This window comes from Zalophus californianus, chromosome 1, assembly GCF_009762305.2.
Source record: "Zalophus californianus isolate mZalCal1 chromosome 1, mZalCal1.pri.v2, whole genome shotgun sequence".
Lineage (NCBI taxonomy): Eukaryota > Metazoa > Chordata > Mammalia > Carnivora > Otariidae > Zalophus > Zalophus californianus.
In genome coordinates, this window is record NC_045595.1 from 208,807,342 (window position 1) to 208,819,087 (window position 11,746).

Sequence of the window (11,746 nt, forward strand, 5' to 3'; positions counted from 1 at the left end):
CCCCATTGTATATGCTTGGCTCCTTTGTCATAGATTAACTGACCACATATGTATGGGCATATTTCTGGACTCTTGATTTTGTTCCATTGATCTTCATGTCTGTTTTTATGCCAATACCATACTGTTTTAATTACTATAGCTTTGTAATATAGTTTGAAATCAAGATGCAATATGCCTATAGCTTTGTTCTTCTTCCTCAAGATTTTTTTTTTTGATGATTCAGTGTTTCTTGTGGTTCCATACAAATTTTGGGATTATTTGTTCTATTTCTTTGAAAAATGCCTTTGGAATTTTGATAGGGACTACATTGAACCTGTGGATTGCTTTTGGTGGTAGGGACATTTTAACAACATTTATCATTTCAACCCATGAACAAGTAACACAGTGGAAATAGATAACATGCTTATTAATAATAACTTTAATGTAAAAGGACTAAATTTTTCAATTAAAAAATGTAGAGTAGCTGAATGGGAAAAAAAGCATCAAGATCCATCTATATACTGCCCATAAGAGGCTCCCTTCAGATGTAGGGACACACAGAGACTGAAAGGGAAAGGATGGAGAAAGACTTTCAATGCAAATGGAAAGCAAAAACGCTAGAATAGCTATATTTATATCAGACTAAATAGACTTTAAACACTGTAATAAGAAACAAAGATGGGTGATAAAAGGGTCAATCCCACAAGAAGATATAACACTTATAAATATTTATGCACCCAATATAGGATCACTTAAACATATAAAACAAATATTATAACAGACTTAAGGAAAGAAATTGACAGCAATACAGTAATAGTAGAGGACTTTAATACCCCACTTACAGCAATAGGTCATCCAGACAAAAAAAAAAAAAAAAAAACAATAAAGAAACATTGGCCCTAAATGACACATCAGACCAGACGGACTTAACAGATATATACAAAGCATTCCATCCAAAAGCAACAGAAACACATTCTTCTTCAGTGCACATGGAACATTCTGCCGGATAGATCATATGTTAGGCCACAAAATAAGTCTTAATAAATTTAAGGGGATTAAATCATATCAAACATGTTTTCTGATGACAGTGATACAAAACTAGAATTTAATTACACAAAGTAGACTAAAAATCACAAATATGTAGAGATGGAACAACACGCTACTCAACGACCAGTGGGTCACTGAAGAAATCAAAAAGAAAATCAAGAAATACCTAGCCACAGGGATGCCTGGGTGGCTCAGTCGGTTAAGCGTCTGCCTTCAGCTCAGGTCATGATCCCAGCGTCCTGGGATTGAGTCCCACATCTGGCTTCTTGCTCAGTGGGGAGCCTGTTTCTCCCTCTTCCTCTGCCGCTGCCCCTGCTTGTGCGCTCTTTCTCTCTCTCTCTCTGATAAACACAATCTTAAAAAAAAAAAAAAGAAAGAAATACCTTGACACAAATGAAAATGGAAATAGAACATACCAAATTTTCGAGATGTAGCAAAAGCAGTTCTGAGGGAAGTTCATAGCGAAAAATGCCTACGGCAAGAAACAAAGTCTCAAGTTAGCAACCTAATTTTATACCTCAAGGAACGAGAAAAAGAACAAATGAAGCTCAAGGTTAGTAAAAGGAAATAAAGAACAAAGATAAAAGCAGGGAAAAAATGAAATAGAGACTAAAAAGACGATAGAGAAAATTCTGATCTTTTTAAATAGTTCCTCTTCTGTTCCTTTCTTCTCATGCTCTCTTACTCTGTGGTTTTATGACATACTTTAGTGGTATACTTAAGTTCTTTTCTCTCTATCTTTTGTGTATTTACTATAGATTTTGGCTTTGTGGTTACCATGAGGCTTACATGTAAGCAAGTATTAACAGACCTAAAGGAAGGAATTGACAGCAATCCAATAATAGCAGGAGATTTGAATACCCCACTGACATCAGTGGATAGGCATCAGGACGTGATTGCCTTGCTCAAAGAATTCTGTGAGCTGGCAGAGGACTGAGTGAAGCCCACTACTCAGGGAGAAGCAAGAACTGCACCTGGTCCACTTGATAAGAAGTGATGCTTCTTAGGAGGACCTTATCTGCAGGAACAGAATGGGGAGGGACTAGAGGTTAGGCCATTTGAGGCTTCCCTGATTTGAACAGATTTAAGTCAGCACATAATATTAAGCCTCAATTTTAGGCCTTATGCCACACACACATCAAGTAACTTCATCATCAAACACTCCTATGAAATACCATTGCACCATTTTACAGATGGTGGACCTGAAGCTCAAATCTGGAGCTTAGCAAACTGTCCAACGTTGGCCAGCTGGTAAGTGACTGAGGTGATATTCAAATCTGTTTGTTAATCCTGGAGCCTGACCCCATAAACCATTGCTTCCAGGGCAGATGTAACAGTTCACCTAGAAGTGGATTGAGAGAAGGGAAGAGAAAGAAAGAAAGAAAGGAGATCCGTAAATACACCACACGCCTCCTCCCCCAATACCCATGAAGCTCCATTTAAACATAGCCTCTTTCTCTGCTCACCCACCATTTGACTTTTCCAGTCCCACATAACCTTCCCCAAGGCAACTGGGTTAATAACACAACCGCACTGACTATTAGCAGCCGGGCTCTACTTCAGACGTCCAACCTGGTACTTTAATCAGTGGCCCCTGAATTGCCTACAAGCCCAAATGCTCCAGACACACTTCTGATTACACAGTCCCAGGGAAAAGAAATCATCCAAGCAGATCAACCAGCTCCCAAGTATTTCAAACTCCCAAGTCAGGGACTGCCCTGAATTAGTTGGCCTTTTGCACATGCATGTTGGGCATGCCAACGGGGTTTAGGTTTCTAGAATAAATTCCTCTGCCCTGAAAGAGACCTTAAATCTCTTCCAATTCAACCCCTTCATTTCCCCATAAAAGAAACTAAGCTTAACTGGTATCCTCAAGGTCACAAAGCAGTTAGGGAAGGACCTGCTTGAGTTCCCTTCTTAGACCTTTTACCAACTCACTCCTCCAGTGAGCCCTCTCACTATAAAGGTCAAGGAAGGCAGTTGCTCTCTTTTTCAAAGGCCTTCACAGTTTGGGTGACCATATGACCCAGTTCCAGACATGCCATGAGGGAATCTGCTGGAGGGAATCTGGGAGAGAATTTTCCTCCCTGATAGAAGCAAAGAGGCAAGCAAAGAGAAGCAAAGAGGCAAGCAAAGAGAGCTCTGTGTTCCCTGTCCACCTGTCTGGGGCTGAACTGTCCCCACCCCCAAATTCTTATGCTGAAATCCTAAGCCCTAGTACTTGGAATGTGACAGTATTTGGAGGCACAGTCTTTAAAGAGGTAATTAAGTTAAAAGGAGGTCATTAGAGAGGCCCTAGTCTAATAGGACTGCTATCCTAATAAGAGGAGATTAGGTCACAGATACGCAGAGAGAAGATGACATGAGGACACGTGGAAAAGGGAGTATCTATGAGCCAAGGAGAGAAGCCTCAGCAGACACCAACCCTGCCTGCTGACCCCTCAATCTCGAACCACCAGCCTCCAGAGCTGTGGGTCAATAAGTTTCTGTTGCTGAAGCCCCTAGTCTGTGGTACTTTGTCATGGCAGCCCTAGGACACCATACCTCAGCCCCTATTCCCTGGCTTCTATAACAGCCTTTGAGGACATGATGCTTGAAGCCAAAGAAGGTGTCTTTCAACCATGAAGAGAATCTCAGATGCTACACAGCAACTTGGCCTGAGATTGCATCTCTGGAAGCTCCCAGGACATGACCATGCAGCTTGTTGCACAGACTGCATTTTGGGGAGTGAGACTGTAAGGCCCTCTCGGTCTGTCCCCTGCTTGTTCAGCCTTCCAGCTGGTCGATCTGCTCTGACGTCACACCCAGACTCCACTGTACTCATGAGATGTCATTTCTGGAGCTGGACTGTCCTGACCTCCCAACAGCATCACTCCCACACCAAGCCCATGCTTTATACTCTGCTTCTCCAGGTCCAGGAATTATCATTATCAATCACAATGTCACCTTCAATCTTTCATGCTTTAGTCAAGTCCCAGGGAGCTTGATTTACAAAAAGAGAGGTACTTGGAGGCAACGTGGGCTCTATGGAGATTAGTTCAAAATTGGGTACTTGGTTCATGCGCTCTAGGATTTCTAGAGTCACTGGGGGCCTCTCAGCAGGACCTTGGTCCTAGGATGATCTATGTTATGTTATGTCAGCCCCTGAGATGGACTCAATCCAGCACTGTGCCCTAGCCCTGCCACCTGTTCAAAGCCTACCCTGACCCAGCTTATTAGGCTGTCTGCACATTTGTCTCCTGCCTGGGCCGGCCACCCCAATCCCATCCCTCCCGCCCATGGAGAAGCCTGGTGCCTGCTGAGAGCTCTACTCCCTTTCAAATACCAGCCTCACCCTTCAGGCACCTCTTCTGACTCTCCTCTAGTCCTCTCTTCGCTGCCCGCCTCCCACACCGCTCTGCAATCCTGAGCTTTTGCACTCCTCACACTCAAGTTCACCTTCTGCCTCCCGGGTTGTGCAGTGAATTCCTCTCCCTGCCTCTCTTAGTGCCTTCTACAAGCCTCTTGTTTAGAATATGCTCAACTCCAAAGTCATTCCTCCTTTAGGACATGTTTCTTTCCTCTCAATACCTGAGTCCCTTGAGGTCAGGAACACCTGTTCATCTTTGAATCCTTGCTCCCGCCCAAACTTTTCTGGGGCCCCACCCAGTCTAACAGCCTCCCCAGACACCCACAGGACCTCAGAGACTAGCGGGCACAGGCACTCACCTGGGTAGTATACTTGTTCTTACTCGTTTCTTTACTTCCGCCAACCTTCTGATCCCGGCAGCCAGAAGCTGTGATCAAGTAAAAAGTGAAATCTCAGATTTATTGATCACTTCCAAAGTGCTGAGCATGCTGCTAAGGATTTACATACACCCATTTTATTAATTCTGGTGGCAGTTATTATTACTATTCGTATGCATGATTTCCCACCTTACAGATGCAGGAAGGGAGGCTTAGGGTGGGTGATGGGAATATGGGAATATTGCCCAAGATCGCACAGCCAGGAAACTGTGAAGTCAGAAGCCCAGAAAGAGAACTCCAGGAAATACCAGCCCAAACCTGATTCTTCACTGCCTTCTCGTTTTCACTGGCAGACAGACTGTGTGAAAGTGGGGTTCCTGATTAAAAGAGAGTGGATTACTGAAATTTCTGAGCTCAGGGTCCTCCTCCCTTCCTTCTGCAAAAGACTGTGGGTTTGCACTGCAGGATCCATGAGTCAATGCCAGGCTTCCATGGGCACACGATCTCAAATATCCCTGACAGTGAACACTTTCCAATACTTCGAGATATCTACATATGCAAATCTCATGCAGTATATTCTCCTAAGGCTGCATTTTAGGTATGTAATTGAGAATGTATTTTAGGTGTTGTGTTTAGCATAGAACATGCTCGAGCTCAGGACTCGGCTAGAATAACAAGTGCCAAAGTGAAGCCCAACTCATGTGCCCATACTATTTGGAGGGCCGCAGGTAGATGCCAGGCGGTCAGGAGGCTAGGCTCATCCCCCAGCTCAGCCTCAAAGGCAAGTCCATACCAGGGGTTTGCCTGGAGTGGTCTCCCACATAACGTAGATGGTTCTGGAGACCAAGTCCCTCCAGGAGGCCCCAGGTGGCTCCAAGAGTTCTGGAATCTGTGACTCTGTACCCCACTTGGAACTAAATCTCCACAGTACCCCAAATGCCACCTTATCATAAGTCTAGCTTCCTGTGACTTGGGTAAACCAGGGATCACTGATAGTAGGCCAAGTTTAGCAAGGCCTTTGGTGTATACAGGGCAGCATTTCTTAGAATTTTCTACTGAGTACCTCCTGCTATAAAGGAGGGTGAATAGACACCCAGGGTCTGGAAGGATAGCTTGGAGTTGTCCCATAATGAGCATGGGATGTCTTTGAAGTCTTGTATTTACCCTAATAATTCATGATAATTTTATGTCCTACTCCATATACTGATGTCTATTTTATATTAAATATAGAATTAGTGATTGCCCAAAACCTCAAAAAATTGATGCCCCGGGAAGCTGTACCCGTGGTTTCATGTTGCCTCAAGGAGGGCTATGTGCCCTGGGAGTAAACATGCCCCAGTTTGAAAGCAAGTTAATATAAAACATTAACCTCACTGACTATTCCAGAACTTTCTCTGGCTCACACTTAGGAAAATCACAGGCAGCCAGAGGCTTGGACTTAAACAACATGCACAGAAGGTAAAACCAACTAGAGGGCAAAATTTCCTGGAGATATTTGCACATAAGCAATCATTTCATTTTCAGGCATACACATATGTTGCAAGTATGGGTTCACCTTTCCTGCCCACAGGGCCCCAGCAAGTCCCACTATCTGAGGACTTATAGAATGTTTGATCCATAAAGCCGGGATTGCAAACAAAGGCAGTGCTGTCCATCCTATACAGCAGCCACCCAGAAGCCACTGGCCTGACAGACAGTGGAATGGTCTCCTGAAGTTGAGGCACAGACTTACAGAGGATATGCTGCAGGGATAGAGTGCCATCATGCAGGACATGGTACACACTAACTAATGACCATCATAGGGCGCTCTGTCCAACACAGTTCCAAAATCTGAGTCTGGGGACCAGAGGCTGGGAGTAGAATGGCCCCGCTCTTACCATCACTATACAGTTTGAGGATTTCTGGGTCTAGAGGTCCTAGTTCCCAGAGTGTCGAAATGCTTCTCCCAGGGGATATGAAGAGCCTCACTGAAACTTAAGCTATGGCTGCCATCCAGTAACTTCCTTATGCCTAGGGGCCAGCAGGTGAAGAAAGGGGGTGCCATACTGCCAGTGGTAAGTCCTGGTCTTCAGGAGATGATAGTGCTGTTACTACACAGTGGGCACAGGAAAAAAATATGTGTGGCACTTGGATAACAAACTAGGGCATCTCCTGATGCTCTTATGCTCAGTTTCAATGTTAGAAGTACAGCAGCCATGACCTAAATGGGTGTGGTACCCAGGGACTTAGGTTCGTCAGAGATGAGAGTCTGGATCATCTTATCAGGTGGTCTGTCTACACCAGCAGACGTATAGGTGAGAAGGAGGGAATCTAGACTGGGCAGTGGAAAGGGGACAAGAAGTATCAATTCAATTGTAGCTGTTGGGTATCAGCCTTTCCTGCTGCTCACTCTTGTCTTCCTCACTTCCTTAGATGTAGATCTCCCCAGAACACTCCCAGTAAACTTCTCCATCCAGCTCTCCGAGTTTGTTTTCAAAAGACCGATGCTAAGACGGTACCCTTACCTAAGATGTATCTGTCTGAGAGTGAACCTTCATTCAGGATAGTCCTTTCCCACTATAAAAATTGGTGTCCCTCACCCACTTCAAATATTACTGTGGTTCATTGCCCTTGGCTGAAATACAGCTATGGCATCATAAAAAAGACTATTTCAATGATTAAACAAAGACCATTGAGCCATAGGACTTCCTGTCTTTCCCAGTCTGATAGATAGATATTTCTGTTAATGGTGAAGCGTGGTATTAGAAATGGTGTATTGACCTGTATTGTGATATTCTGAATATAGAACGGCCAAAGCAGTCAGGTCATTCTTATGTGTTCTTGTATATAAGTAGAACGCTTTGTGGAATGAGCAAATTCTTCAAGATACATTATGTAAAGTGTGCAGAGAAAAATGTTATGAGATTCCTTTTATAGTTGGTGGTTTTTCTTTAATAAAATAGTTAAAACTTATTTTATCAAGTCACATAACATATACTCTAATCATAATCGATCATCATCTTATAGATTATTATGTATTTGTTTTATTTATTGCCAAGAAATAGAACTTTTCAAACTTATGATGAAAACATTTAGGTTCTAACTTACAAATATACACAGGGGAAGATAGATTTTTCATCTTTCTTTTAAGGTGTATGTGAACAATATGAAGTGTAACTATAAATAGGAAAAATAATGCCACTCATACCTGCCCATGTTTTCAAGCAATTAGTAAATAAGAAAAAAGAGGAAGACAAAGGCAAAAATACATAATAGGTATCCCTCCACGTGGGGTGGGGAGGGAGCATCACCTCACCCACAACGTGACAGCCGCATATTCTAGATTTTCTGGGTAGATCCAAAGTTCCACTCTTTTGATCTATTATCCTTAGAAGAGCATGCAGGGCAGTCAGATAACTTGTCCTCCTTGGGAAAGGGGTATGGAACACATAGTCCTTGTAGTAACCATGCTCCTTCTTTTCCAGGCTACAGAACCTTGAAACGCAGAGGCTTCCTGTCCTTGGCTTCCTGACCAGGTGCTCCTGACTGGCCCTTTCCCCAGCAGTTCCCAGCAGACCTGGTTCCTGGCAGTTATGCCTGTGTTTTGCTTCCAGGTGTATCTTTGCCCAGAGTTGCAGATTCCCTGCCATAAATCTCTGTTCTTTTTCCCCAAGGACCCTCATCAGTTTTCATAAAGGAGGGTTTGGGGGCCACTCTTGGTGCTTTAAGTCACAGCCAGCATCTTTGCTAGTGGTCTACCAGCCCACTAACCAACAGCTCTGCTAACTAACCAACAACTCTGTTTTTGCCTCTGAGGAAAAGTGCTTCATGTGATCATCAGAACTTCAGCCAGAGGACACATGTGGGCAGAACCTAGACCAAGGGCCAAAGGCAACAAGCCCCAGCCAAGAACAGAGACATGAAGTCATCAACAGTCACTGCTGCTCCAAATACAACTCTGGTAGAGCCTGAGGTGTCCCTGGAGTGACCAAGAATTCCCATTCCCTTGAGGCAAGAGTCTTAGCCTCCGAGAGGTCAATAGGCTTAAACGGACATATCTGATGCTGAGTCTTCACTGTTACATCTTGACCCTTGATGTTGTACGAGTAGTTAAGCATAAGAAGTCTCATATTGAGATCTATTATGTTCTCTACCAAAAGGTTTGAAGCCTGGTAGGGTTCCAGAAAAGTGCACACCATTTTCTGTTGTGGCCACATCTTCAGTTAACTGCTATCCATGGAGCAATGCACTAGCTCAGTGAGGGCAAAGACACCCCTTTCGTCACTATTTTATCCCTAATGCCTAGATCATTCCTGGCACCAGTAAGTGCTAAACAAATATTGACGGAATGAATAATCATTATGATTTGAAAGGGCATTTATTAAGCTTTTTATTCCAACAAACACAGGAGACCATTAATTATTACCCCTTTTGCTCTAACTTTTCAGAGTTTGCAAAGATTTCTTGGCAAGGCTTGATCACTACCCCAACAAGATATGGTGATCACCCTCACCCAACTCACCTGCATTACCTTTGATCTTGAGCACTCGGGCTCTCCAAAGCATCTTACAGAAAACCCTCTTCTAATCAGAACCAGGTAGACCAGAAGGATCAGATTCTTTAGGTGAACTTGTTTCTAGTAGGATCATGAAGGTATGAAGTTGTATTCACCCTGCTTCTCACGCTGACTTGCTCCCCACTTTCTGATAGCCTCAGAACATCTCTCAGAGCAGATGTCAGGTCTTTTGCCCTGGGAGAAAATTTCAGCTCCTTATTACCAGGGTTTGTGTCTCCAAATTTGCTACTCAATGACCACCTCACTCACTCTTACTCACTGGTATAACATGGGTTGAATCACAGGAGTCCCTGAGCTGGCAGGGAGGGGACAGTCCCTCCACAACCATCTTCTCAAATTCCTTTTCATTTTCCCACCTCAAACTCCCCACTTCCCCAAAATGATCATGAAATAGAAACAGAATCTGGGATTAAAAGGTCTCTGTGAAGCACTAGGCCATCTACTATAATACCTTGTCATCAATATATTTATAATAATATTTATAATTACAGAGTATTGGCCTTGCATTTTCTTGAGACATGCTCACCTCATAAATACCCCCAAAACATAGTAGAGTAGAGTTAAGACGGTTTTTCAAGAATGACAGGGATTGCATGAAGATTAAAGAATCAGCCCTTTTAATCTGACAGTCTTGGTAACTTAGACTGTGAAACAATCCTTCTGTTCAGTCTTTCCCACTCCCTAATAATCAAATAGTCCCTTCCTCAACCTCAGTGAATTCAAATGCAACAGCTTTACACAGTGAAAGAGGCCACAGTTGACTTGGGTAAGAAATGCCTTTTCCCACCCGTGAAAATGGCCCTGCAGCGCGTGTAAGCTCTGTGCACACTACGCCTGCCACAAGTGAGCCCAGAACAGTTATTTCTGCTGACATTGTCATCACTCTCTCTCCCCAGGACACTTCCTCTGTTATCAAGTAGAGCAAAGCCAGGAAAAAGTAAGTGAATCAAGTGTTTCCTTGGCTGTTGAGAGTTGATAAAATGTTGGCCTTTGTGTGGTTCTGGATGAGACATGCACTCTACAGCCCAGCCAGCCCCAGGGTACAAAGAGAACCACGGGACAGGTGATAGTCCTTAAACAATGCCCAGTTCCGGGTTTCCAGGCCCGTGTTTGTTCACTTACTCCAGAAGCTTGACTCACGAGGGGCCGTGCTTATGCTGCGTCCGTCTCAGGGTCATTGGCTGAGTGTGTCCATCGGTACAGGTCCCCCAGCAAGAGACGGAGTCCTAATGCCAAGACAGATTAGGAGCCTGCTGGCAGGAAAGAACAGGGAGGGACAAAAAAGAGCAGTCCCAAGTCACAGGAGTTGCCAGCTTGCTAAGCTGTTGTGAGCTTGTATCTACTTGTGGAAAATTAAAATCAGTCTTTAGCCCGGTTGAAATAATCTTCAGACTGTCTGAAAACATAGACTGGGGAACAGGTTTATAGACATCTTTTCAGATTGGGAGTGCAAGAGAGTAGAGAATAAGTGAGACAAAATAAGTAAGAGCCAACTTAAAGATTCACTCAACTGAGACTAGAGCCTGTCTTTCCAGAAAGACAAAAAAAAAAAATCGTGATTACTAGTATTACTATAATTATTATTATTATTATAATGACTTAATGATCATACATTAATAAACCTCCACTGAGCTATTTGCTCACTTCTGCTGGTGTCTACAATTTCTGGCTCCCTTGAGGTTTACGGGTACAACGTGTCAAAAAACTGGACTCTTCTGAACACCAAAAGAAAGAAAATTTTCACAAGTTTAAAGCCTGAGTGATCTAATTAGACAATAAAAGGAATCAAGATATTTGCACAGAAAGTAAACTATCACACAAAAGGATATTCTCCCTGTGACTGACCTTGCTCTCCCTAAAACGTGGAAGAGTGAAAAGCTCTGAGTGTTGAGAGATCCATTGTTTTCCTCCTGGTTCTGCCGTGAGTTGGTGCCATGGTCTTGAGCATGGTACCGACCTCTGCATGTCCTCTCAGGTTGGGGAAGGGATTGATATCTGCTGTGCCTGCCTTGATATGAGGAATTAAGTACATGCGGAAGCCCTCTGAGAAGGGCAAAGGGCCAAGCAGAAGCAAGGTCCATGGGGCATGGGTCCTCTCACAGCTGGGCCTTTCGCAAGGATGTGCGTTATGTAATTATTCAGCTTTGTAGAAATTATCCTCGTAAGAATATGGATTATGGGTTAGAATATAAAGCCTCTAATGAAAAAGGAGAGGTAAGTTCCTTTTGCTTTTGTTCTTTCTTTGGTTTTAATTCCTTAAGCCCAGCAACAACTCTAGTGTCAGGTATCATAGATCAAAAATCCCACACACTCAGACACATAGCCACCCCAGGATCATAGGCACATATCACTAGAGACTCATTCAGGAAAATTCCTTCCAGACTGATGAGTGACTGAACAGCAGGGAAAGAGTTAGAGAACGGGCAAAACCATAAATCA

The 11,746-nt window shown here is 43.5% G+C and overlaps 1 long non-coding RNA gene across 3 annotated transcripts; it reads right to left on the minus strand.

The window, feature by feature from the left end:
* Window positions 1–1,325: 1,325 nt before the first annotated feature.
* Window positions 1,326–11,289, minus strand: LOC113917790. Of its 3 annotated transcripts, XR_003518362.1 has the most exons (6): window positions 11,153–11,289; window positions 10,430–10,557; window positions 9,254–9,481; window positions 4,735–4,802; window positions 2,202–2,368; window positions 1,326–1,381 (listed from the first exon to the last, which is right to left on the minus strand). It is a non-coding gene; the product is annotated as an uncharacterized LOC113917790 (long non-coding RNA). The 3 variants fall into 3 exon arrangements; XR_003518360.1 differs by lacking the exon at window positions 1,326–1,381 and having other exon boundaries at window positions 1,394–2,368; XR_003518361.1 differs by lacking the exon at window positions 1,326–1,381 and having other exon boundaries at window positions 1,394–2,368; window positions 10,430–10,560; window positions 11,153–11,283.
* Between the last annotated feature and the right edge of the window lie 457 nt (window positions 11,290–11,746).